We start from the raw sequence: 27246 nt of genomic DNA, 5'->3' as shown, positions 1-27246 counted from the left end.
GTTACTAACGTGGAGTGATGGTTCCCAAAGTAGGAACTCTGCTTGTCTTTCTGGCAATTATCATACTTACTGCAGCTATAAGACGAACATTTAATAAAAAAAGCCTTCAGTAAGGCTCTTCAGTACAGTTCCTCTGACTTTTCCTATTAATTTTCTGCAGTCATCACTCACCATTCCAGAAACAAACCTCTTTGGCAAGGACTTCTCAGACCAGCTATGCTGCGTATCTAGATGGAGCACTTCTAATGTGGAGCTGTATCGTACTGTAGGGCCTCTACAGCCCTCTACACCAGATAAGTTGTCAAAAACAACTTCCTCACAAGGAAAGAGGGTCGTCTAAGGCTGGTGGTGGAGGGCCTGAGGCTCAGCTGTGGTTGATTCTGCTGGTTGAGAGCCCCCAGCGCAAACCAAAGCACAAGCATGCAGCTGAAATCATGATTTCTTCAGACGCCCTTTTTTGTGAACTCAATGCCTGCATCCATGAAATGGGTAGAATAATGATAAGCATACAGAAAAATAGTATGTCCATTAATTACAGCAACTGGCTTTTCTGACTGCTGAATAAAACAAGTGGTTGATTTTTGATGATTTTACACAGTGTTAATGCAGATGTTATTTTTTGCTGAAACAGCCTCCAGTTCTCTGCAGTACACATGAAGTGGCAGTAGATTACTGGAATGCATTTCCTTAGCGACTGTCGGAATAATTTCATGCCCAGGAGAAAGCAGTTTTCCTAATACACCTTCAATCTTGTCAGCAGCACTTTGAGCCAGCAAGACTTGCCCGGCAGTCTCTGACAAGCGCAGTAGGGATAGAAGAAGTTTAAAACAATCCTTTCCAGAACTCCGTGTCATGCTTTATCATGTTTTGATAAAGACCAGCTCCTTTTCCTTGGCTGTTTGCTATACCAGCTGATCATCCCCAAGTGAGGAATTTGACTTTTTTTTTTTCTCTCACAACCATCACTCAAAATAACCAGTGACTAAAACCAGTGTTTAGCACGGAAGCCAAAAGTATTTCAAGGTTGGAGATGACCTCTGAGACCAGATACTAATGTGACTTAAGTCAATATTATAACCTAAGCAGGAGGCATATTTCTTCCCCTTGCACCCCACCACAAATCACTCCCCTGTGCAGAATTGCTGCTTTGCTTAGCCCGTGGGCAGCCCACCCGTGAGGTCCTTGGTGTTCAGTTCCTGCTCCCACCGCATGTCATAAATACACAGAGGGACCCTAGAAAATGGGTGGCATGTTTACAGGAAGAAAGTTCCATTAAGAGAAAATACTTTTGGTATGAAATTTAGGCAATAACTCTCACAATCTTTTCCGAGCTTCACCTTTCATTTTGGCTTCCTGTTGAAAAAGGCTGGAGATCAAATACGCCTTGATCCTATTATACGGAAATCCATCACAGGCTTGCAAGTGATGTCAGTGGAGTGCAATTAGGAAGACATAAATATGATAATGAAGCTGTTACATCACATCTTTCTAGTTTGATACTGTTTGAACTTACTTTACTCATCTATTTATATGCTTTGATGCATGATGTCGATGTGGGAAGATGCATTTATTCCTTGCCTTGGCTGATATAGCAGGAATAGCTCCCCTGCCACTTCTGCATGTTCCCATGAGCCACACCATAGGTAACCTCCACAAATGTCACTCTGGACAGCACGTCCCGAAAGCCAGCATGGTTTTTGAGAGAAACCCATTTCAGAGCTAAAGATCCTCCCCAGTCTCTACCATTGCCTTAACCTGGGAAGTCAGCCTGACTCCCCTTTGCCAAAACCTGCTGTTTCAGCGTGAGATATCGTGGACTTTCAGACAGAGAGAGTCTGTCTCTACAGCTTGACATCAGGAGCTTGGCTTTGATCAAGTGGCCAGCAGAGAACTAGCTCAAGTCTTGGGACACTTGTGACATTTGCTGTCGCTGGCAAAGTCCTGCTCAACTGATGCCTGTGACACTGATGGAGATGCAGGCCAGCAGTGGGAAGAGCCTCCCTGCACGTCTCTTTGCAAAACTTTCAGTAAAGTGCACACAGTTCTGCAAAGGAGGAGAGAAATCCTCAAGGGCAAAAATGTCACTGAAGTCAACTTAAATCACATGAGTGATAGCTCCACTGGGAGAACAGCAGACATCAGTCATCAGCGTGCTTGCTTAATATCCCCTGTTTTGGAATATTTCTGCTGTCAGTCATTTTGCTCATCTGCTGAGCAGCCAGGAGGATGAACAGAATTACTCTTAGCAGACTAAAGCTACGGACCATTGGAAATAGTCTCTAACAAGAACACTTAACAAGCACCTGAGACTGATGATTCATCATTTTCCCCACTTTTTATAGATACCTGGTTAAAGGTGCCAGATTAACAGCCCGGGCAACTAAAATCTTCCGTCCCTGAGAGCCACAGTGTGCGGAAGGCACATCTGCACAGCAGCCCTTCAGCTTGCTGCTCTTCTTGCACTGAAGAGATGCTTACTGGCCAGCCTCCTTGGCTGAAGGACCTTTTTTCTCCATTGCTTATAGCTACTGGAAAAGCTTTTTCTGGGTGCAACAAATAATGCTGAACTTGCATTACATGCTTTTATGAAATACATAGCAAAGTACACTATAAAAGGACATAATACCATGAATGCCTCTTTCAAGCATGGGAAACTGAGGCTGAGAGTAATAAAATTACTTGCTTAAGGTTAAAAAAGGGTTGCAAAGCCACAAATACACCCCAGATCTCCTGAGCTCAAACTCTGCTGACAAGGCTGACTGCTTAGATTAGTGCTTGGTAAAAGACTAGAAGGTTTTCCCCTGTCATCCACACTGCAGCCTTTTTTCCCTTCAGTCTCCTGAGATGTTGCCCCTAAAATCGTCTTGGCTCATTGCTCTTTGCACAGCAGGTTCCTCTTGGAGTCCTTCCAGTGTTACCTGCTTCAAATCTACATTAAATACCATATTCTTGCCTTTAAATAGGAAACTGTTCATAACTTAGTCTTCAGCATAGCCAACATATACGGCATCCTGCAGCGACTCCAGTGCCAAAGTGATCCATAGGCGTCAGCTCTTCCCTCCCACGTCCCTTGGATTCCTTCCAGTTAATCTCTAACATGTGGGGGAAAACCTAAGTAAAATCTCAGCAACACCTGTTTAATCTTCCTTTAAAATTTGCTCTAATATCTCTGCTATGATGGTTGCAAAGTCTCGTCCTGATCCTAGGTTCACAAGTGACAAACTCGGCTTTAGACCTATTTAAAATCCAAACCCAACCCCCTGCTGTATTTTTCTCTACCTTCACTCCCACCTAAAATGAAACCAAATAAAACCAGACCAGACCCATGCTACTCGGGCACTGACCAAACCAAGCAGTTGCTCAACAGATTCCCAAGCAAAGCTTAGACAGTTTCCCTAAGTCTTGGAAGGAACTGCAGTGTGTGTTTTTGATAAGGAGCAAGAACACAAAACTGACATTTAATCTGGGTATGTAGTTGAGCAGACAACGTGAACAGGGCCCAAAGGACACTGCCTGTGTTCATTTAGGAGCGTCCCTCCGAGAGCCTCAGAGCATTTGGAAGCTCAGACTGCCAGGCTGTAACACCCTGATAAGTATCTGTTACAAAAGAGGAAAAAACCCGACACACTCCTGAATTAATATTGATTTCATGTCAATTGCTTTATATTCCCACTTACACAGACTGCAGGTCACTGATGGAGAGGGTCCTCAGAAAGCAAAATTAAAATGAACTGTCATCCAGTAAAAGTGAAAACACATTTTCCTAATAAGCAATAATGATTTCCAAGGCTGCAGCATCTCTAGTTACTCTGTAGTATGGTAGAAATATAACTCTGCTTCTCTTTCTTTCAGCAGCCCATAAATCTAGCAGGGGCTACACTCGACTTGAAGATCAAACAATCAGTGGATACTGGTAAACACTGAAGCACCTTCAAAGTTTGTGATAAAAAACCCAACCTGGGCTAAGAGTGGCTTTTTTTCCTAGCAAGATCTGATGTTTGAAGTACAATGATAGATCTCCAGATTAGGTGGCTCTCGTAATTTTTTTAGTCCCATTTTTCTTTTTTTCTTCTATCCTGTTATTAGTTGACAATTGCTTTCAGAGTACAGCTTCTTCCCTCACACACACTACATAAACCACATCAAAGTCAGGTGTAACCCAGAAAGCATCAAACCCACCACCCACAAGTGCATTCAGCAAAGCCTTTGTATACCCAGAGTAGCTGGATCCAGCTGGTGGAGTTATTCTGCCGCCTACACCAAACTAACTAATTTCACAACAGACATAGTACTCTCAGGCCTTTTATAGATGCCATTTTATTTATGTTTGTGATCTTTGTCCTCTTTTTGGGTCCTCTGTTCTTCTTATCCTGTATTCCTCTTCTATTTTTCACTTTTTCCTGCCCCTCTATTTTCTGTGAGCTTTACCCCTGACCACCTTTCCACAGCAGAGCGAGCCCGCTTGTCTTGCTGCAGCCCCAGCATGATCTCTCTGCCCTGGTTATAACTCAGATCAAAGTATAGTTTTACAGATCACTTTGGCTTCCTTATTTCCAAATCCTCCAAACAGATTTAAATGCCTTTAACTTTCTGGTTCTTTTCTTTACACCTGAATTCATCATTTTGTCCCTCACCATGGTCTCAAGTTAATTGGAGAAGAACGAGAAGGCACTTCCAGCATTCGAGTTGCACCTCAGGGTTTCATGACGAGCAACACCAAGAAGCTCATGCCCGTCTGAAATCAGAACGGGGATTCACCTGTTGCAGCCCCTTTAACTATTTGAGCTCAGCTGCTGCTTTCTGAGCACCAGTCTACTCTGTTGGAAATACGACCGTACTTCATGGGGAATGCATAGCAGAACACGAGTAAATCTCCAGCTAAATAAGGCACGGCATTTGAAAGTGACTAACGCATCCAACTTTGATAAAATGATTGATGTTAAAATTCAGACCAGTAGTATTTGAGGAACCATTCTGTGTATATAGAGGATAAAAGCACCTAAGGTCTCTCAGTCAATCCTTTTGAGTGGTAAGTCCCTTGGCTTTTCCAAATCTGGACTGAGAAATCAAATCCAAATCTCAATGCAGCCGAAAGCCCAGACTGCTGCACAATGCTGGCGCGTCTTAATGCCGTACCAGGGCAGGGGGAAAGAGATGAGCTGGCCATCATGCTTGCAACCTTCTCCTTTGCCCTCGCCATCATGCTTGCAACCTTCTCCTTTGCCCTCATTAATGTTTTATTAATATTTCATATTACATGAAAGCAGATTTTCCTTTGTGTCTGACATTAAGTGCTGATCAATATTAATGTTTGATTCATATCTCTGAGAAAGGGACAGCAAGAGAGAACAGGAGTGAGATTGGAGATATGATTTACATGGACTTCAATAAGGCTGTTAAAACAGCAAGGCTAGTGAAATAATCAATTGGACAAGGAACTGGCTAACAGATGAGTCCTGAGCTGGGAGAGCAGCTGGTTGAAGTTCAGCTGGGGGTCTGGAAGGAGGAACTGTGAGTTTGTTTGAATTTTTTCACAATCTGAAAACACAGCGGACAGTGAGGCAGGGGGATGTGCAGCTGCCAGAGGGGAGACACTGCCCTGCTGCAGCAGCAGAGGGGAGTCCAGCAGGGAAGAGGCAAGGAAGAGGCATTGCACGGCGAGGAAACAGCTTGTCTGTATGTGGTCTGGAGAGGTGCAGGTTGTGGGCAGAGATGTAGAAAGAGACTTCTGCGTTGTGAGGGTGGAGAGCTCTTGGGCAGGGAGAGAAGCCCCAGTTAGGGCAAATGAACTTTCAGAGGAAGAAACAGCAGAGAACTGGAGGAGGTGAAAGTGAAGCTGCGGGGCAGGGACATGCACGAATGAGCCTGGAGCCCCAGGCACACGTTGTATCGTGCCAGTGGCATAGCTGTAGTCATGTAGCGGGGCACTGGGATCAACGGCTGCTACTGCCTTGTAAAGGTGAACCTCCAGCAGGGCTTGCTGGGTGAGGTGATGCGCGAGCTGACCAAGAGGTGGGACTGAGTCAACAGGGACAGTTCAGAAAAGCAAAGGAAATTTGTGACATGATGCTAAGGAGGCGATAGCTCAAGGGAGGAGGGGCACTGCACAGCACCGAAAAAACCCTCAGTCTGACAAATAAATAAAAGACAGGTCACAGAGGCACCATACTTTGAATTGCTTGGAAATAGAACCTGCATTTCAACAATGCAAAAGAGCCAAGGAGCAAGAGCTGCCTGCCAGCCCCTGCAATGAAAACAGGACCTGGCTGAGGAGAGGAGACATCCAGAGAATTTATGCTCCAAAGTTATTCTCAGTTTGCTCCTTCATTTTCCAATAGCAGAAACCAAAGGAAGAGCTGTTCATACAGCTGGTACCACTGGTAAGTCTCTATAGATGTCTCTAACTATTGCCTAAACCAGAGGTTATGCAATCCCTCCTGCCTGAGCAGATCAGCATGATCTGTGCAGGGATGAGGAATGGAAAACAACAGTGGGAGGTAAGAAATGTTCCACAGTGCATTACTGGTCAGATATTATATGCCTGCTTGGTTGCCTACAGCATTTTGTAGACTTGGTCCAGACGATTCACTGGGTCAGACTGATGCCTTTAATGCCTTTAATGCCTTTTCTGCTCTGGAATATCCATGCTCAGTCCCCAGGAGCCAGCTCCCAGTTTAAAGGCAACGGACACAGTAATATGAAAAGCTCTCTAAGTTGGTGGCTGTACCCTACTGACAACAGATTGGCAATATCTGACAACTGATTGGAGCTAAACTGTCTTGCAAAATGCAAATATACCTATGCAGAAAATTACCGTAAAATCTTTAGGACTGCGGGAAACTTCAAAGCTCATTTGTGCATTCAACTAAAACTTCAGTCTCCCTGTCAGCGGTGCCACGCTGCTCCGTTAGTTATCCTTCTAATTAGAACAGCATGGATGGGGGCACACTGCAGATAATAGCTCAGATGACAAAATTGTACAGGTTAGAGAGCTGGTGTCTAGTTGATCCAGGACAACTTTGATTTACACCCTTTACTTGGCAAATCTTTCCTGTACCAGGAGAAGACCTACCTACTGATATCAGGTAATTTGTGGGGTACTCAGCAGTTGGGGCCAGGGTGGGTGTGACCATTTCTGCTACGTGACTACAGCTGCAGCCACCCTGTTCTCACTTTCAGGTACTGAAGTTCAAGTGTAAAACACTCTGTTCTCCACGTAGACATGAACAAAGGGTGCATGTGCATTAGCAGCACCTGAATCCTAAAATCAGCGGAAATAGGTTACAGTATTTTAGCTGCTTTCTTCACAAGACTTTAATGTAGCAAACCACTTTCAAGGTAAGATTCGTGAGTCATTTCAGAATAATTTAAAGCTGGGGCAAATACAACCTTTGCTTTGCAGATGAAGAAAACTTGTCACAGAGAAGCACGCTTTTCTTTTCCAGGAAAGAGTTGAAGAAAATACGTGAAGAAAGAGACTCTTAGGAGAGAAATTCAGGTATAGTTCTTCATATGCCACGTATCAGCAATTAGACAAAAGTGTGACTAACAGTAACGCTGGTAAAAGCTCTCCCTCACACAGTGTATTTCAGTGTGCTACTCAGTCCTCAGCACTTCAGTAAATGTTGGTCTATCCAAAGAATGCATTTTCTTAAGTAAATGCTTTACCAAATTTGCTCTTCAAAAACACGGCTATTCAGGATTACTTCCTGAGGTTATGGAAATTCCTGCTCAGCTGGCTGGAACTGTTCTAGTTCATACAAGCTGACATCAAGTCCCAAATCTCCAGACTAGTAAAACAGAGTCCCTCACGCTCGTTGTATCGCATCTTCCCTGACAAGAACGGCTCTAGTACTGACTACGCAGGGATGCCATTTAACTAAGATCCTCACTGTTCCTTAAAACCCAGACTCTCTTAAGATGAAGCTGTTGGAACAATTTTCTGAATCATTAGTTTAGGCAACTATCAATTGCGACTAATACTCTTCCCATTCTTCTCCAGGAAAAGCACTGGCCATCAAAATACAGAGCGATTCCAGCTGCTTCCCCGCCGGGGGAGTACCACCCCGGGGCAATCCCAGTCCTGAGGCGATCCCAGCCACTGGGGTGAGTAAGGCCAGTTTTGGTAAGATGAATTTCAATATCCAGACCGGCGGGTCTATGTCCCGCTGTGTCCTGTCTGTGCTGCCCCAGAGCATGGGAGCTCCGAGAAGCTCCGAACAGAAAAAGGGACACCCCCTCCCAAAAGTTAGCCCTCTGCTAGCAGGCTCGGAGCTGACCACTAACAGTTGCAAAGGCTCCAAATCTGCATTTGCAATTCCTCATTTAGCTCAGTAATTTTAGCTCATCACATAATCCCTTCTGCTCATTATGTCTGCTGTGTGCAAGGAAAAAAAATTAGCACAAAATTGCTGCCTTATAATCATCTGAGAGGGCTGCTAACCTGACAAGCTGCAGTGGTGGAGAGCATTGTCGGAGCTTTATATTCAGACTAGGAAATAGTAAAATATTATGCAAGTTGTTTGCTTGCAGTTCATGTCAAAGCGAGAGGGCCTGGGCTAACCCTTGGAGAGAAGAAAAGGGAGAATAAATAGATCATCAGCCCCTGCAGAAAATGTCCTGCCAGCGACCGTGGATTTATGAATTCATACGAAGGCACATCTCCACACAGAGCTGAATTGTCTAGTCATTGAAAAGATAAATATTGCAGATGGGTGAATAATTCACTTGTACAAATGTCCACCGAAAACAAATTAACTGGCTTGTGTGTACAGGTAATGTGAAATCGTAATAGTTATTTCACAGAATGTTTGAGAAGGCAGTTTCTAAAATTCATCCAGCCTATCTCAACAAGGACCTAAGCTACCAAAATCTCCAAAAACCAGCTTCAGAGTGGTGTCCAGTGTTAGCTCCCTAGTACCAAAGGGGATGTTAATTAGACCATCGCTCTGCACGTGTGGAAGACTAGGGCTATGACAGCTGGCGGTGATCTTTCCAGAAGCAAACACACAGCTGTATTTCACACAGAAATGTCAACACCGACACCTCTTTAAAGTCAGACTGGAATAGAGGGGATTTAAAAATACAGGCAGGAGGGGTGTTTTCAGCTTGCCCAGGAATTGCTCACACCGTGTCCCCACCACCACAGTGGAAGGATGGAAGATGCTGTGCTGACTCTGTAGGCGTTTATCACCAGCCAGATTAAGTCTATAAAAAGGGGATTATGGGCAGTCGATTTGCAGCACAACACAGACATAAAGCTATAATAAGTTACCGAGATAATGAGGCAGCAGGGCATAAAAACTCCTGCATATAAAGAGAGTTTTCAGAACCAACAATTCACTGCGAAGCACACCTTCCCCGCAAGCGCGGGGAGCAGCTCTTCATAACTGCTTGCGCTGTTTCCTCCATCTCATTTAGCGGTATTCCCAGAGGTTGCAAGTGAAAAATATGATTATCCTCTGCCTGGGTGTTTTTCCTCTAAAATCCAATTGCTTTCCCCTCAGCAGTCCCAGCCCCTGCTCAGGACAGGGGAACCAAACCCAGCTCCCCAAACACAACCTCAGCATGGGTTTGAGCCTGATTTTACTAATGACCTAAGGGGGCATGGACCTCCATAAATCTACAAAGAATAATTTGTTTCTCTTAATTCAGCTTGGAAAAGCAGCAAAACACACAAAGGAAGGAGAGCCTTACCCAACAAATTCTCATTCCTGAAGTTTGCTCCTACTGTAAGTAACCCTTGAGGAAAATATTGTTTAAAATATTCTGCATAACACAGCACAAGTTTGATCAAAAGAAAATAGGTTGTATCGCTAAAAAAAAACCCTTCCAAAAGAGAGTCACATCCATCTGCTCCCAACCAATATCTGCAGGCATTCACCAGGCTATTCTGGAAATATCCCATTTTATTTTTCCAACCTCCCTTTTTCTTTCCTGTTGCTCTTTGAATTTGACTTTTCTCTGACCCAAGGAGGAAAGTCCTTAATCAAACTTAGCCTTTGCTAAAGGAGTATTTCTGAGACAGACTTGTGTAAATATACAGTATCTCCATTACCCTCCAATAGCTGTAACATTTTTGGTTTGAAACGTTGCCCCCCCCCCCGGCCTCCCCCATCCTGTTCATCACGGTGACCCACCAAAGGCCCGCAAGACGCTGGTAACAGCAAAGGCATTCCCGGAGTGCGGGGAGCTGCCCGCAACATACGCCAAACACTGAACAGAAATATTTTATTTTCGCGCCAGCCAATATATGAGATGCAGCTACAGGGATTTAAATGTGATACTCAGGCTCATTAGTAAAGCAAGCATAGATAACAAGGATTTACTGAATGTTTCTGTCTGACTTGGCCAGCTCTCCCAAAGGGACCATTAAGATGCTAAGGGAGTTTTTTTGTCTGTAGTTTTGGGGGAATTCAGTCTGTGTTCAGGAGTTCCTGCAAGTTCAGTAAAAATACTCAGATATTTGCATTCTGCCTGTCCGAAACTCAGACAAGCAGTACTTCTAGCTGAAGGACTCTTTACAAAATTGGCCAAAGTATTCTTCCTCCATCCTAAAGCCAGCCCGGTGCTGCCCAGCTCCATGCACAGCCAGGATAACCTGAGAAGCCACTGGTGGCATGGATCCAGGAGTGCCAGCGATGGGCACTGCGCTCTGGGAAAGGCAGGGTGACAGCACAGCTCCCCCGAAAACCAGCTGCTGTCAAAAATGGCATGGCCAGCAAGTGGCTCTACATGTCCCCTTACAGACCCCAAACCCACCCCAAACCAACACGGTTCAGCACACGCTGCTGTTACTGACTGCCACCACGTTACTTTGCTGCCAGTGCGGGTCGGTTCATGGCTTAGGTTGCTTTTACACAAATATAATCCCTGAAGGTAGCATTACCTGAATTTTGGAAACTGATCAGTGAGATACAAGATTAGCTTGGAGTACAATTCTTCATGGTTTTTTTTCCCCCCAGCACATAAGTACAGATCTTCTCTGTCACTGCAAGTCCAAGTTCATCGGGACTTTGCAAGGTCCTTTTGAACTGTATTTTTATCCTGACCCTTCTCTTTCCTCTGCATTAGTGTAATGTCCAAATGACACAGCATATAAAAGCCGTTTGTGATGCTTCATTAATGAGTCTGCAGCAGATGGAAGGTCCAAATTTTTTTTCCCCTCAAGCCCTGGATGGGCAATGAAGGGGGTTTTTGCACTTGAACTGCAATGTGCTCCTCATTGTCTTTAATCTGCCTTTACAGATCAGTTCAGGAAAGGTTGATATTAAAGAAGTGTTTACTTCAGCTTAGTTCATTAATGTTTATGAAGTGCTGTCATAATACAAAGTGGTGTATGTTTAGTGAGGGTGACTTTAATATTATTGTGGCTTCAACTAATACATAAATAATAACGTGAGAAAGTGCTGTCCAATAACTGTCGTTGTGTCTCTATTGCATCTACTTAGAGCTAATTTTCGGCCTTTGATTATATTACGAAACTTTGTTAGCCTCTGTACAAGTAGAACATGATCCACCCTGGTTCTATCCATCTTCTTCAGTCTGCCTAGTATTAACAGGTTTTCAAGGATTTTTAAGGTCAACATCAAGTCCTTTTGGACGTAGGAGCTTAATTCATGGTACAGACAGCAAGGTTTGCATGGAGAGCTACGATCTTTTATTAAACCAGTGAATGCAGTTGGAGAACAAAAAAGCTTTTAGGCACACAAGCTCTTCTTCAGTCAGAAACTTTGCATTGTGAAGAGCTGCACAGCACAGCTACAACTGCATCACTAGCACATTTGTACAGGGTAAACCTTTAACAGAAACCATTTTATTCCTGAAAAGCAGCCATTTTCTCCCAGAATTGCATTAAAAAGAGAGCAGATTTCTTTATTGCTGTTAGGTCATTGAGGGCACATCTTCACAGTGCCACGGAAGACGGTACAGAGACACTGGAAATAGCATTGACCCAAGGTGGCAAGGACGGCTTGACACGGTGCAAATATCAGCCTGGGTCCCAAATTATATGTCTGTATTGGTGCACTAGTATAATCAGCCTAGCTTTTTATGCGCTTCTTCTGCTTCCGGTTTTAAAATGATCTTGTCCTTTTGGAAGGACAGTTATGCCCTAAATTTGATAGCTGGTAAGGCTGGCGCAGCACCAGCAAGCTTTGCTTTGGGTCAGTGACACAGCCTGGTATCGGGATGGAGCAGAGTGGTTGCACAAGGGCTGTCCATCCAGACTCTGCCATGCTCCTATCTATGGGATAAAAGAAAAAAAATAAAAAAATAAAAAAGTGTTTCCCTTCTATAACACACATCCTCAATCTGAGGTTTCTTCCATCACTGTAAACCTTTGAAGAGTCACCTGACCATTTGTTCATTGGTTAAAGGGCTCCTCAGAAACTTTGCACTCCTTGTAACTCCCATTTCCAGCTAAATGGATCTTCTGTCGCAGTCACTTGGGGGAAAAAAAACCAAAACAGTTTTCTGCCTGAACAAGGCTTCCCATCTATCAGGTTAATAGGAGTGTTAGCACATTTCCTAATTATAACTACAAACATTTGTAGGCTTCCTAGTGATGAAAGCTCATTCCATCCCATCACGTTACATCGCCTCTGGACTGTCTGATGAGCCATGTGCAAACCCACCGGGGCGGCAGCAGCGCATCAGCCTGCCCCGTGTAGGGCGCAGCGTGGGCAGCCCTGGCGCGGGGGTCCCGCTCCTCTGGCCGGTCAGCGTATGGATGCCGTGTGCATCGGCAGGGGTGCTGCCGCGGGCACGTTCGCACGGGTGTCACTCCCATATAAAGCTCTTCCCTTGTTCCACTTAATAACTGACACTGTTCCAGGGCAGCCCCTTGTCAGGCTTTTCCAGCCTCAGGCTATGGCGATGAGCTTACAGCGAGAGCAGTGAGAGGAGTCAGGCTAGAAAAGAAGAGCACTTGCTAGCTTTGAGGCCAGCAAGGAAATACTATAGGGCCCTGAGTCTCTAGTCTATAAATAAAATTTTAAAAAACCCTGATACCAAAGGGACTTGCAATGGGATATGATTCATCTGCGCCATTCAGCTCCAACCAAACACTCAAGTGTATGAAAAACCATAACGTGGCCATAAGCCCATATTCACAGTAAAAGCACAGGCAATGTGCCCCAGCGCACTCCCAGAATGCACATAAGGAGACCTTCAGTAGGAAGAAATACAATTATTTCACTCCCCAGGCTTATTCCAGAATTTGCTTAACCCAACAGAAACCCAGCATCGCCGCTGTCACATGCACACCGCTGCACTGCCCCACGCGTGGGCTACAGCCACCGAACAGATTCAGTCGTCAGTTATTTTCAGTGCCTGGCAATAATTGTGTAACACAAACCGCATAATCACCATGCATGCCTTTAAGGTATATATTCTCATGTCTTTCTATAGGATTCGCCCACTTCTCTCTCATTAATACAAACTGAGCTAAATGATTAAAATTAATGTATCAGTTCCAGACTGCCCCATATCCATTAATCTTGTAACAGTAAAAAGTATCTTGAAGAATCCCTATACTGCAGACCTGGAGCAGGGTTTTTAAAGTGCTATTAATAGTATGTACTTATCAAAAAGTAACTAGCTGGCACATACACCTGCACCTTCTTAAAGTTTAATAATTTCAATAACTTTGTTTCAATTTAGCTTTCAAAGTGTTGGAGGAACCTCTCTTATGCGAGCCTTTGCCTGAGGCATTGCACTGGGGAGGAGATGGCCAGACAGGCAAACACCATCAACATTAAAGACATGCAAGCAGCTTAACAGGGTGCCCTCTGTCCCTCCCAAAGCTTACTTGGATTTGTTTTTTTTCCTCCCCCGAAAGCTAGTGCAGCTTCCCTGCAGACAGCACACGGTGCTGCAGTGACTGGCTCACCTGGGATTGCACCGATGCTGGTCACGGTGCTGGTGGTGCTGCAGGACCCTGGATCCAGCCACAGCCTTTGGATGAAAGAGACCCCTTGCCTATGCTGGCCTTGCACCCAGCCAGCCGGGCAAGCAAGCTGCTCTGCTGGCTACCAAAAGCAAGTGGGCAGGGCCAGTTATTTAGGTATGGGGGCTGCTTGGGTTCAGGTCCTGAGGGGTCCTGGGTGATCCATTCGCTAGCCCTAGAGGTGACTGGGCAAATAAGACATGGTGGTGGCACTACACATGTTTTTGTGCTCTAAACACAGCTTGCAGGAGGTGGAATTTAAGTAACTGCTTAGCATCGACCTAACTGTGCTTCCACAGGAGTCTATTCATTCTCATTACTAAGATCAGCGACGCCAGCGCCGAGCCCTTTGAAACAGCCTACTCCAGGTGCTTAGAGAAGCCAGAGCAGGCTTTAGCGCAAGTATTTATACAGGTAATGGAAATTTCTCTGCCAAACCTGACTCCTGAAAGTCTAATAAATATTACAGTCGGGGTCTAATCACTTGCAGCCTGCCCCTGTCCTCTGGCAGGCAACGGGGGGCTCGGCCAAGCTCCTTACAGCTGCAAAGGATCGCACACGGGTGTGGGGAGGGTGGAAACTTGCTTGCCTTTTTTTGTTTGTTGTTTTAAACTAGGGTGTAATTACCTGAGACAAAATTTACAAGATTTGTTCACAGAATCTGTGGGTATATTCTTGAAAGAAAGAATAGCTCAGCAAACACAGGACAGGTTCATTGAGATACTTCCAAATAGGAGGGAAAAAGGGCAGTAACCAAACCAGTCCATCCAAAATGCTCCATCGAGCTAGGTTGTGTTCTTCAGCTTCTCCCCAAACTAAATCCATTTGTTTCCTACATTTACCACTGACATACTTGCACTGAAAGCAGGATTTTTAATCCCCGAGATACTCTCTATTGCCTACTTTTTTTTTTTTTTTTTTTTTTAGTTGAAAAGTCTGACTTGTCTCAGAAATGGTTTGGTTATATCATGGGAATCTATGATTTCAGGAGCAGATGGAGCAGGGAGTGGGCAATAAGCAGGAAGGTCGGATAGACTCTTAAGAAACAAGGAATCTGTTTTCATGCAAATTCCCTTTAATAAGAAAGGTTGAGAAGAAATCTGAACAGAAAACACCGTACATGAAGAGCTGCTCAAAACATAATTGCTTCTAAATATAATACTGTGAATCTTTTCCAGCAACTGTAAACATTTCCTTAAATATTGTCCTCCCCCCACCCCACAGTATTTCCCACTGACTTTATTAACGTGCTGCATAACCGCCTGAGCTTAGGAAGCATTTGAACAACAAATAGAAGTTACTGGGAGAAGAAGAAAAGTTTTTCGTTGCTAGCAGGTGTTTCTAAGAGGTTTTACAAAGTTTAATTTGGCAGGTTTTTAAGCTGACTCGCATTTGTGTGTAATACGGATATCTCTGACACTGCCTTTAGTGTTTTGCATGTACAAATGGGCATGTGCAAGGGGGAGTGCATACCCACAAAATTGCATTTTGCTTCTCAGATGAGAAAAGCTTCTGAATTTCTGAAAGGAAATTACATTAGTATTATCTTTAAACAACCGAGTCCTTCCCATTTTTCTGTTTTCTAAGACATACCAAAATAATAAACTGAGACATTAATTGGGAGAGCACTGGAAATCATCATATACCTTTTGGTCTTTGGAAGCTAAGAACTAAATTGCTGTAATTGGCAGTTTATTAACAGGAAAATTATGCTAAACAGCTTCATGTTGCTGTCAGGAATTATATTTGGTAAGCTATGAAGATGAGGCCCTTGGTGTAACATTTGCATTTTCTCATTTAGAAAGAACAATGATAATAGATGAGCGAAGCATGTACAAATTATATAGCAAAGAACATTTGCATGGTTGTAAAAAGGCTATCTTGATACCAGACCGATTAAACCTGTTATTCATTAAGTTACAGTATAGACTAAGGGGGAAAGGGAAGTAGGGAACGCATTAACTTTACTTAGAAGCACAAATAAAATGCAGTCCAGTCCAAACCACTTGAAATTCAAGCAGAGCTAGATTATAATTGGTCCTGATTATATTGCATTTATTATGCAGTGCTAATATCAAAATTTTTTTCCCTGGTTTGGACAAGGTCTGAAGATGCGATGATGACAACCTCTGTTGTTACCCACATCTTTGTTTCAGCTGCCACCTCCCCGAACCATTTGCTTGCTCATGCACTGTTTCTGCCTGGAAAATAGCCAGCCCCATGCATCACGACACAGATGTGAGCAGAGAGGTTACTGACAGAAATCAGCATCACTTAGTCCAGAACCCCCTTTTTTATTTTTATGCTTTTCTCTATCACCAATTTCCACTACCTGTCCTGATATCTTAGCAGTGACTTTCTGCAGAGAAAGATACTTTGAATATCACCAATACCTATAAGTGAGGGAGGATAACAGCAAACCAGGAAAAATTGGGTCATTTTGATGCCCCGATGAAAATCAACAGGGACAGCACACTAAGTGACATGGGCTGCCTCTATGAAATCGGGACACAGCGTCCTGCTCTCCATTTGCACATAGCTGCCTTCTCTACCAGGGATCTCTGAAGCACAGAGAGCTCAAATAAGTTATTCAATAACTCCAATGTGTGACTGGTTGGAGGAGAAATTTGTTAGCTTAAATGAAGTGTCATTAGGATTGCAGAAGTCCCTTGTAAAACGGCAGTTTCAGAAATTATCGTTCTGTACCACAGCCTGCAGGCAAGATCCATTAAAAACTGCCCTTCTTGAACAATCGTTATTTATTTACAAAGATGGCCTACGAGAAATCTGTTTAAGGACAAGGGGCTTGTAAAAGTGGAACGGGTAAAGCCACAGAGCAGGAAGAGGAGCTGCAGCAGTGAGGCTGTTCCCATGGTTGTCACAGGGCTGTAGTCCCAGATGTTTGTCTAACCTAGTTTTGAAGTCTTTTAAAATGTATTGCATGGAGAAGGTGATGTCTAGTCTCACAGACCATTCCCATCCTTTCCTGTTTTTAACATTAGAAAAGCTGTTCTCCTATGTCTAACCTGGTTCTCCTTCAGTGTAAGCCTGTTGCCTCTTAACATGAGGGTAAACGCATTATACCCATCACTTCTGTAGCAGCCTTTTACATCCTTGAAGATACTTAAATTTCTATCGTGGCTTTCTGTCCTTTGCCTTAAGCAATGCCAGCTGAGACCTACTCATCAATTCTGTGGAACTGGCCACTGGTGCCCGTGGGAGAGGGAGCAGCGATTAAATGCTGCTTCTCAGAAATCTTTTCTTGTGGCTCAACATAGGCTCTGTGGTGCACGTGTACACCAGGAGCAGCATCACTGCAGTGTCCACAGCTGCTGTAAGCTGGAGGAGGGACTTTTACAAGGGATACCTTTCCAAGCATTTCTGCTCCGGCATGTTGTCAGTGTCAGGGAAGGTGCCAGCGCCACGCAGCAGCCGCTGTGCTCCGAGCTTGTTTAGCAGAGCAGCCGCAGGCTGCACTTGCCGCACGGCTGCAGCGGGGTGAATTATTTACAACCAACAAGGAATCCAACGGATTTGGCCCCATTCTCCCCTTGTGAAATACCCTCCAGCAGACCGCTGTTTCCTCAAAAATAAGTCACTATTCAATTAGCTTTTGCAACTTCCAGTGACTGGGACTGCCTCAGCCCCTTTGCTCCTTGCTGCTCAGCACTGGCAGAGTGGTTGGTCTGACTTCAGCACAACACATGCATTATGGATCACGCCTCCTTCCACTACACGATTCAGTGTGTATTACCTTTGTGCGCAACAACTTGCACATAATGATGTAGAGCTCACTTGCCCTGCATAATTATTTCAGAATCTGATACCAACATCTTAATTAGGCCTGACCCCTGGAGTATTTGGCTTAACATCACTCGCCAGCTCCAAAATATGGTTACATCCACACTGCAAATAAGTATCCTACTAGCAGCTGTAGCCTCTGTACAATGTCATTCTCCTCTTATAATACAGCCAAGTGCAGAAATCCCTGGGATGCTGCTGCAGCCCCACACCCCCGACTGCCCTACATGGAGCTGCACTCTCATCGCACCCCTGCGTTAGGGCCAAAACTCTGGTTACGCTCACAAAAGATAACCTACTTAAACTAGGCTGACTGTAGCAGCATGCTACTCACCTTGGACTCATCACCTAATTATATTCCCAGCAGATTCCCTGAGGAAGATTTCCCAGTTGGCACTGAGCTCCCTGCAGTCACTATGAGCCAGGCTCACAGCTCACTGGGATCCGTTGGCAAGGGCTTCACTCACACCTTTATCTCTAGCAAAGACAGCGAAAGAAGCAGCTGGGGAGCAGTCGAGATCACAGGCTGAGTGTGGACCACATAAACCATCACCACGTTTATAGACATGAAACACTTCATCAGGGAGCGACAGATCGGGTGTGCAAGCAGGGCTGTATCACTGAGCGGCAGGCAGAGGCTGTTCCCTGAAGCATAGCACAATTTTACTCCAAGGAAAGCATCCCATATATTATGCAAAGAATTTACTGTTGGGTTTTTGAAATACTGCATGATAGGAAGAATGAAACACATGTCAGATGTTAGCCCCGACACTTAAAGCACTGCTGGAAGAAATGCAGATAGTGCAGTAGGGAGAGCGATATAAAAGAAGAGTAGACTAGCATCTATATATTCCAGTTAAAAAAAAACAAACAACCAAAAAAACCCCCCAGCTTTTAAATGCACTTTGTTTCACTCTGAAGAACTGAATCCACCCTATAACTGTATAATGTAGTACTCTCATTTTTGAAGCTAAGGCACATAAACAAAACCAAACTCAGCATCCAAAAAATGTCTTAGATTGCTTTGGTAGAATTAGCATTCAACACAGGGAGCAGATGCAAGCCTGCCTTGCTGGCAAGCTGCAGCACAGCTCCTGGGTCTCCTGCGCTTTGGGGAGACCAAGGGAAAAAAGAAGAAGGTTGCCTGCACCCTGCTGCTGGAGTTCAATTGGTTTCCCCTCTCCAGCAGATCGCAGCAGTCAGGAGTTAGGTCCCAGCCCTCGCATTGCTCATTCACTCCCTGGCCGAGGGAGACAGACCGATTCCTTCTGCTGTTTCATCTCCCCCTGAAAATCGTCCTCTTCCCCTGAATCCCTCCCTATTACTGTGCTTGTGATAAACTAACCTTCTCTGACGCCGCTAAATTACTGCTGCTGTGACTGAATTACAGCCCGACTCTCACACCATTTGAGGCTGTGGGAGTCCTGCCATTAGTTTCAACAGGTATTTAGTTGCCATTTCACTCCCATGGAAATTCCTCTATTTCCTTATTACACTGAATTACCCGGGAACGTAGGGGCTGCGATTCATTTTTTATCTGATGTCCTCTCTCTTGACCCCACAATGTAATGCTTTGTAGAAAAGGCTAAACTGTACAAGACGAGTTCAATAACCACCTTTAACAGGGAAGAGCATTTCTACACTTGGAAGAGAAGAGTGCACAAACGAAATAGACCCAAATAGCCACAAAGATCTTTTCACAAGCTGAAAAGTAGCCCCAGTTTCAAGTGTTGCAGTCAAAGGGACGGAAGCACCCCTCATTTACTAGACCAAAAGCAAAAAGGCGGGTTTGTTACATTATTGAAAAGACTGAAAGTCTTCCATTTGCCTAAGTCTTGTACTTTCCTTTATTAATTAACACTTCAGCTATTGGAAGGCTCCACATTAAAGCCCAAGCTGCACACAGAGCACAAATACATTCACGTGCTTGCACACAAAAGTACAATCTTGGTCACTATGGCATAAGTTTAAAAAACCCTTCCTGCATTAGAAAGACGTAGTAAATCACATTTTAATTAACTTTATATTAAAACTTGATGATATAAAAATCCTGGAAATAGCCTATGAAGCCTGTTAGTCTCCAGCATAGGACCCCTGGAACTAGTCTGTCTTCTCCAGAGACGACCTGGTCTTAACTGGGCATCCCCAGCGTAAGCTTGGATTGACCCCAGCAGCACACAAGGGCTCTGCCCAGCCCCATTCTGCCCCAGTTGACACCAGTCCTGTCCCAAGCTCCACCAGCCAGAGAACAGAGTAACCCCTCTTGCTTTTCCCATTTTGCCTCTGCCCTGCCGACAGCTTTCCAAGCTGGTGCAGGGTTACAGAAAGGCAATATCCTGCTGACTCAAGGAAGGAGAGGATTAGGACCTGTGGTTTTTCATTTTATTTTGAATGTTTGCAAAAGACTCTTGCTATAGTTATACTATTCGTGCATGTATTAACCCTGAGAATGGCTGTATAATTAGTTTCTGTCAATAGTAGTAGCTGATGAGCCTGTTCAAATTCACACTGCATTGGTCTTAATGCTTCATATATACACACAGCCCTCTGTCATCCAAAAGGAAAAAAAAGTTGGCTTCCTCAGAAACTCATATATAGGAAGCCACACATTGCCGCTGATTCCCAGCTTAGATTTACACAGACTGGTAAAACAAAAGGAGAAGCAACTATATTAAAATGCTCATAGAGTATTTCAGCCCTTCCCACTAAAGCTGAGCAGCGCGCTGCCTTTGCACTGGGAGCCTTAAAAGCTCTGCAGCGGCTTTGCCAGCAGGTTGCAGGAGCTTGCTGTGAGCTCCGACCCAGCTAGCCCCGTCTCGGGTTTGATTTGTGACACTGATCATCCAAGGTTATGGAAATGTGAAATTTTAAAAACACTCTGAAACTATAAAGAATTTAACCACGTCCTTAATTTTACACAGTGTCAGCACAGGAGATTTAAAAAGCAATAAACAAACTTGTTACTGCAATAGAATTGAAGAGGAATCGTAAACTCACTAAAGTTACAGAGCTAAAATATGGTGTGGAGAATGGACAATGGCAACATTTATTCAATAAAACTCATTTATATGTAAAAGATTGAATAAAAATATATACTATTATGCAGGCACAACAAATTATGTAAGAGGAAAAAAAAGAAAAAAGGTCTATGGACAAGATGTTTTATACTATGCATGCAAACATCATAGCTGTACGGGCAAAGGTGTTAACGTGTCTGCAATCGAGCTCTGAACTGCCAGAGAGGTGATGGGAATTGTGGCACTAGCCATACAAAAGATGACATCTTAATAGTTTTCTGTAATAAGGCAACTGCTAGAGCTACTGCTATTCACTGTTTGTCTCTTTCTCTTGAGATGGAAATGCAGTTCTCTATCTGCTTATGAAATCTAAATATCCAAAGACATTTTCTTCAAGAATGATGGCGCATTAATCCTGATGGCTGGGTCAAATTTCAGCCTGGGTAATTGCTTTCTGCTCAGACATAGTTAAACTTATAGTTTTAATTTAAAGATGCTCCTCTACAGACTGTTGCCCGTGCTGTACACAGTTTCTGTATACTTTCAAACAATCTCCACTATGGGAATCAGTATTTTAACATGTTACTCGCGTCCTGCTCGGGTTTACCTTAGCTACTAAAATTAAAAAGACTTTCTCTAATACGAAAGGTCACCTTTACTTCCCCTGCCACAAATCTGGCCCTACTATTTGCAATATCTAAAAATCATTTGTGGATACTATACCAACACAGACCAACAGGTAGAAAGATGCTACAGGTTTTTCTATTCAAATATGTCCCCAGTGTTAATACTGAGACGTAGCTCAGGCTAACAGCGCTGCAACAAATGTTTGGGGAGCGCCCAGACAGGTTTGCAATTGTGTTAACTACCCACCTTGTGGCAATCAATCAATTAACTCAAGGTGAAAAACTAGTGAAGACAAGTCCGCAGATAAGTGTAAACAATCAGGGCTGGACTTGTGGAGAAGAAAGTGAAATTCCATTTCCAGGGCTGTCAGAGGGGTTTAAACAATCACTCAGGAGAAGAGTTTTCTTTTTTTCCCCCCTTTGTTTTTCTTTGTTTTCTCCAGGCTGAGGGTTTCCATAGATCTTCTTATTGATCTGTAGTGGCCAGGGGCAGAAAAAAGCCAATTTGTGCTGCATTATCCTGTCTCCCTTCCACTACGGCTTAACACAAAGAGAAATGCCACCCGCACCCCAGAATGAACCTGTGCCAAAGGCTTGTCTCAGAAAGCAGGATTCAAGCCAGGCACTTCAAATCTGAAAGTCAAATGCTCCCGCAACCAGTGGAGGGAGAGATCCTGAACTGGTACCAGCCCATGCACTGCTGCAGTCAGAGGCTCCAGGTGATGCCCACCTGCAAACTGGGAACAACTCCTCGCCCATGCACAAATGGACTCGAGGTCTGCATGCGGTTTGTTGGCTTCCCCCCCACCCTGTCTCTATTTTTTCAATCTGCCAAGGCATTTATTTCCTCTCACTGTCCAGACCCCTATTCCATTATTTGCTAGAGAACTCGAAAACGACAGCCCCGCTGCAGAAGGCGCCGCGGCAGGCTGGGACACACGGCCCCGCAGGCGAGCCAGCGGCTGTGCCCGGGTAGGGGATCTGGCATAAAACTGTTTAGTTCTTTGCTTGTAAAGTCTCCGGCAGCAGCCGCTGAGGGACCTGCACTTGTCCAATTACATTTAGAAAATACCTCAACACCAGAACATATTTTTTTAAACAGAGAAACTCTGCTTTCTCCCTCCAGCCCTCCCTCCCTCCAATGAGCTCAAGAGCCCTTTTCCAGGACACTGGAATGGAATTTGCCTTCATGAGATGAGTTCAAACGTTTTGTGGCCAAGGAGCACTCGCCTGCTGCCTTCCAGCTCCCACCAAATCCCAGTGCCAGAGACAACATTTTTATGGGAAAGGGTCCCAGATTCCAATGATAGGTGGTACCCAATCCCCACTGAAACAGGGGGTCCGGGGCTGCTTCCTTCTGCACCCCGAATCCAGGAGGAGCTGGAACAAGAAGTGCCATTTATAAACCGTCCCCTACTCATACCCTACTCAGGGGATCCAGCTTCCCTGCCTCCGGCTCTGTGTACACGTAACACAGAGTACCTCAGCGTGGCCATAGCGTCATTCGTGTAATTAAAGCCCCTGGCACAGCCTCCCCTATTTCACCTGCTGTATTGCCGCTGCTCTCTGTTCTTCCTTTAACATACCCACTGATCTTTCCAAGATCTTGGTTGTGTCTCAAAAGCCAGCTGGAGGTGGACTCTTCAAAGAGAGTCAAAGAAAAATCGACTTGGGGAAAGTTAACTAAATTTAACTCAAAGAAAAGTTTCCTCTTCAGTTTGGAAGAAAGATCGAGAGCCACGTTATTACAAAGCGACTCTGCCATATTGCAGAGGGCTTATTTCTGGCTTAACACACACACAGTGAATCTGTTGGCCACAAAGTTGAAACCTGGGAAAAAGAGAAAAATGATCCTCGTAAACGCCTTATTAAATGGGAGGATCATAAGTTGCAAAGTAGAAGATCGGCTTTTTCCTGTATCTGTCTTTAATCACAGCGACTGCATTCATGCTGGAGACGGCAACATGATCGGGTCCATCCGTGTTCAGACAGGAATGACTATAAAAACACCAGACCTACCAGATCAAGAGACACTTCAGTACGAAAGTAAATTCAGATGAACTGAAATCTATAGTAGTACGTTTTGCCTGCTGAGTATTCGCACGTACAAAACCCGACATTCAGGCTCAACCATACAGAAATGCCATTGCACAGTCAGTCCTGGCAATTTGTTACCAAATTATGATAAAAACTTCTTCTTTTGCAGATACATTTGCAAACACCAGTGTAATTGCTCAGCAGAGTTAAGTGCTCAGGGCAGGAGTTTCCCCAAGGAGTTTTGCCGCGTGGGAGACCACGGGGTGCTGGTCTATGGGGGGTGGGGGGTGGGGGGGTGCGTGTTAGGCAACATCCAAGAGGGTCTGTCCCAGAGGCATATTTAATAGCATAAATCTCTAGGTTCATACTGGACCTTAAGATAGAAGATACCAGAAACAGGATTACCCCCAAATAATTTCTGCAAACAGAAGAGGCACCCGACAGCTGCACAGTAAGAAACCCCCTGATCTTTGGTCTTGCTGACGTAAATTGCACAGCTTTGGGCTGCATATATTCATGTAGCTTTGGACAAATAATAGGCACTATGGGCCGGTTTTCGTAGCTCTATTTGCTTTAAAATTTAGAGTAATGAATAAACTCTCTGGCACTAATTCTGGAAACAAGAGACTGCCTTATGAGATTATCTGCAGCTCAATAGTCAGGGGACAAGGGAAATAAAAGGATTCACATTACGAATTTTATAATGACTTACTGCTCACTTATCTGAAAAATAGTTGGAGTCATAATTAGCCAGCCTTTTCAGTGCTTTAAGGTGCAGAGATTTCTATCTGCTGCACACCTTAAAATTTGCATTTTAATGGGCTGAAGATGTATATCAGTAATAGCACCAATGGATGCTCTCTTATCACTAGTAATAATACAATATATAGCTTAGGAGACTAACCTATCCACAGTACAGCAGGTTTGATCAATAAAGAGCAAACAGTGAACAAAGCAAGTCAAATCTAAATGTCACTGTACTGACACGCCTCTAAACAACAAAAGCCAGGCTGCAGGTTGAGGTAAAAACATACTAATGCCATGAATGCACGGATGGTTCAGGTAGTTGTGGTAAATACGGGGCTCATTTTCACCTGTGCCATTGTATGAGGAAAGGCTCAGTACAAAATGTAGCTACTTATGGGTGGAGAGTAGCTCATGCATGAACAAATCCTACTAAAGTCCTAAGCATCATCTTAGGGATTTTTTTATTTTTTTATTTATTTTTTTTTAAGAAATGAAAGGCTTGACTGCAAATAAAACAGCGTATTATTCTGGTTCCTATTTATTTTTAATTCTAGACCTGTAATAGAACTAACAGCTGCCAGGGAGGTTTTTTCCCTTCAGCTTTTAAGACAAAACCTAACCTCTCATGACCAGAAAGCAGTATCGCTGCTCTCTCAGTAAAATTTGTACAACCAGAGCAGCAAAGCAGCAGAAGGAAAAGACAAATCTGACCAAAAGCCCCTGGTGAATGACCCAGCATCACTTCCACAGTTCCCTTTGTGTGGCTGACTCAGGAGCAGTGTAAATACCACCCAGCTCTTGGCCTATACAGCACATAACACCATCAGCACTGCCATTTGCCACGGGTGAGCTATCGGTGCTACCATGCTATATATTCAGCTATTCCTGCTCTGCATTTGATCCAAACAGGACAGCTAGAAATTGTGGCAAATACCCAAGCAGAGAACAGATCAACAACTGCAATGTGCTGGAGAACTCTGAGAAAATCTCTCATCTCCTCTTTCCATCCAACAGAGATGAGAAAGAAAAGGCAAAAACGGAAAACAAACCAAAAAAACCACCACCAAAAAACCCCACCCCAAACAAGTAACAAAACACACACACAAAGGAAAGAGTAAAACAAAGATATAGTCTCAGACTATATGGTCTAAGCCTATAGACTTACTAGTTTCTCCAAAAGGAAAACATGACAAATGTCAACTATAAGCACACATCATCATTGCTTCTGGCTATGGGTAGCACCCAGATCCAAGTTTCCAAAAGAGTTCAATGGATTGAAGTGATGCTCCAGAGGTGAGCTACCTTCCTTAGAAAGGGAAATTGCTACTCACAACATTATAACGTTAAATTTCCTTCAGATTTAGGCAAACACCGACATTTAGAAATATAATAATTTATAGAGTTTTATATGTGCCATCCTGATACCAGTTTACCACAGACCTGTTGAAGCAGCTTCTTCCAGCTGGGCACTGACACAGGGAAGAGGGTGAGAGAAGGGGCCGCTGCCCTGCTACAGTAATAGGTGATGGAGGCCTTCTGCCACACAAAGGTCTTCATCTCCAGATGTTATATTCCCCTGGCAAAAAGAATTAGAGAAAATGACATATTTTTCTCTTTAAACATCAAAAGAAATATTTAGCTTAGGAAGATAGGATTAAACACGGATTAAGTTCACTGCTGAAATATCACTCAGTGGCTGGAGGGCACCAGGAGGCTGAGCAGCCTCCTTCTGCTGTGTTCTCCAATGCGCTTCTTAGAAATAATTTCATTTTAGCTCTGCTTAATTGTGCATCAAAACGGTGGGACTGCAAAGGGAGACAGGAGCTGCTTTCTGTCTTCTGAGTCCAGGGAGAACCTGGGTGTCAGCAGCCGACACAAACTTGAACAATGGCAAAACTGCAGAGAAGGAGTAAACTCAGAGGAAGACAAGAGAAAATGTGGAGCTGCTCGCACAGAACCACAAGTATTCTTAGCGAGTGAAGTCTCTGGAGAGGATACAAGCAGCATCTCATGTTTTTCATGAGGGCCTGTGGTAAACGTTTGTAAATCAAGAGCACATCATTCGACAGCAGAAGGATTGGATAAAGTTGCTACAGGCTCTCAAGTGCCCTGGGTCTGCCAGCAAATGTAAACGGCACTTTGAAACATCCAGCACTTTGAGGGGCCTTTGCAACAGCATCGAGTGGCCTCCGAGACAGCGGTGATGGGCTCCAAGGGCAGGCACAGCCTGGCCTGGGGCAAAAAAAAAAAAATAAATCATAAAATTATTTCAAGGTCTTGGATTAATGTATTAATTTGCATTATAATGAAAACAAGACACTCCAAGAGAAGCAGGAGAATGAGGGCTAGAGAGAGACAAGGGGAAATATCCACGGCTGCCCAGCGATGCCAGCGTTGACTGCAGTACAGGAGGTTTCGGTTCGAGTGCTGCGATCTGCAAAGCACCCAACCCCCCATCAGTGCAATAAATAGTTGCTCTTACAATAATCACAGAAGTGGGACAACGACTGAAGGGCTCGTATCAAATGGGCGATTTCTCTATCAGAAGATTACTTTAATCACTTTAATCAAAAGACCTACCACTTCTCCTCATCAACAATTAGCAGCTTCTCAGAGTATTCCCCAAAGGCAGCTCAGATGCCTCTTATTGACAACTCCAAGGCTGTATGTTACTTGATGCTAGTCATTAAGACAGATTTTCTTGCGAATACAACTTCCTTCATTTAAAACCCATTAATGTTCTGCAGTAATCTTCCATCTTTTATAGTTAGGATAGTCCTTCAAATCTGGAATTAGCTTCTGTTGGCAGCAGCGCGGAGCTGTATCAGTTGTGGGGGGAAAAGGCATCAGTCTTGAAAATGAAGCGTGGGTTTGGGTCTGAGCTGGCCAGGTATCCTCCATCGCTTTGAACTCCTTTAACTGCAACATTTTCCAACAGCTCTTTTCTCAGTGCTGGGCTAGTGTAGAGGAATCATCAAATCAAAGCCAAAAAGGGTGCTGCTAGCAAGTGCTCTGAGGCAAAGACACACCTTCCAAGCGGCTGTGGCATCAGCCTCAACACCCAGGCTGT

Source organism: Falco biarmicus, chromosome 8 (genome assembly GCF_023638135.1).
Source record: "Falco biarmicus isolate bFalBia1 chromosome 8, bFalBia1.pri, whole genome shotgun sequence".
Taxonomy (NCBI): Eukaryota; Metazoa; Chordata; class Aves; order Falconiformes; family Falconidae; genus Falco; species Falco biarmicus.
This window is presented reverse-complemented; position numbering follows the sequence as displayed.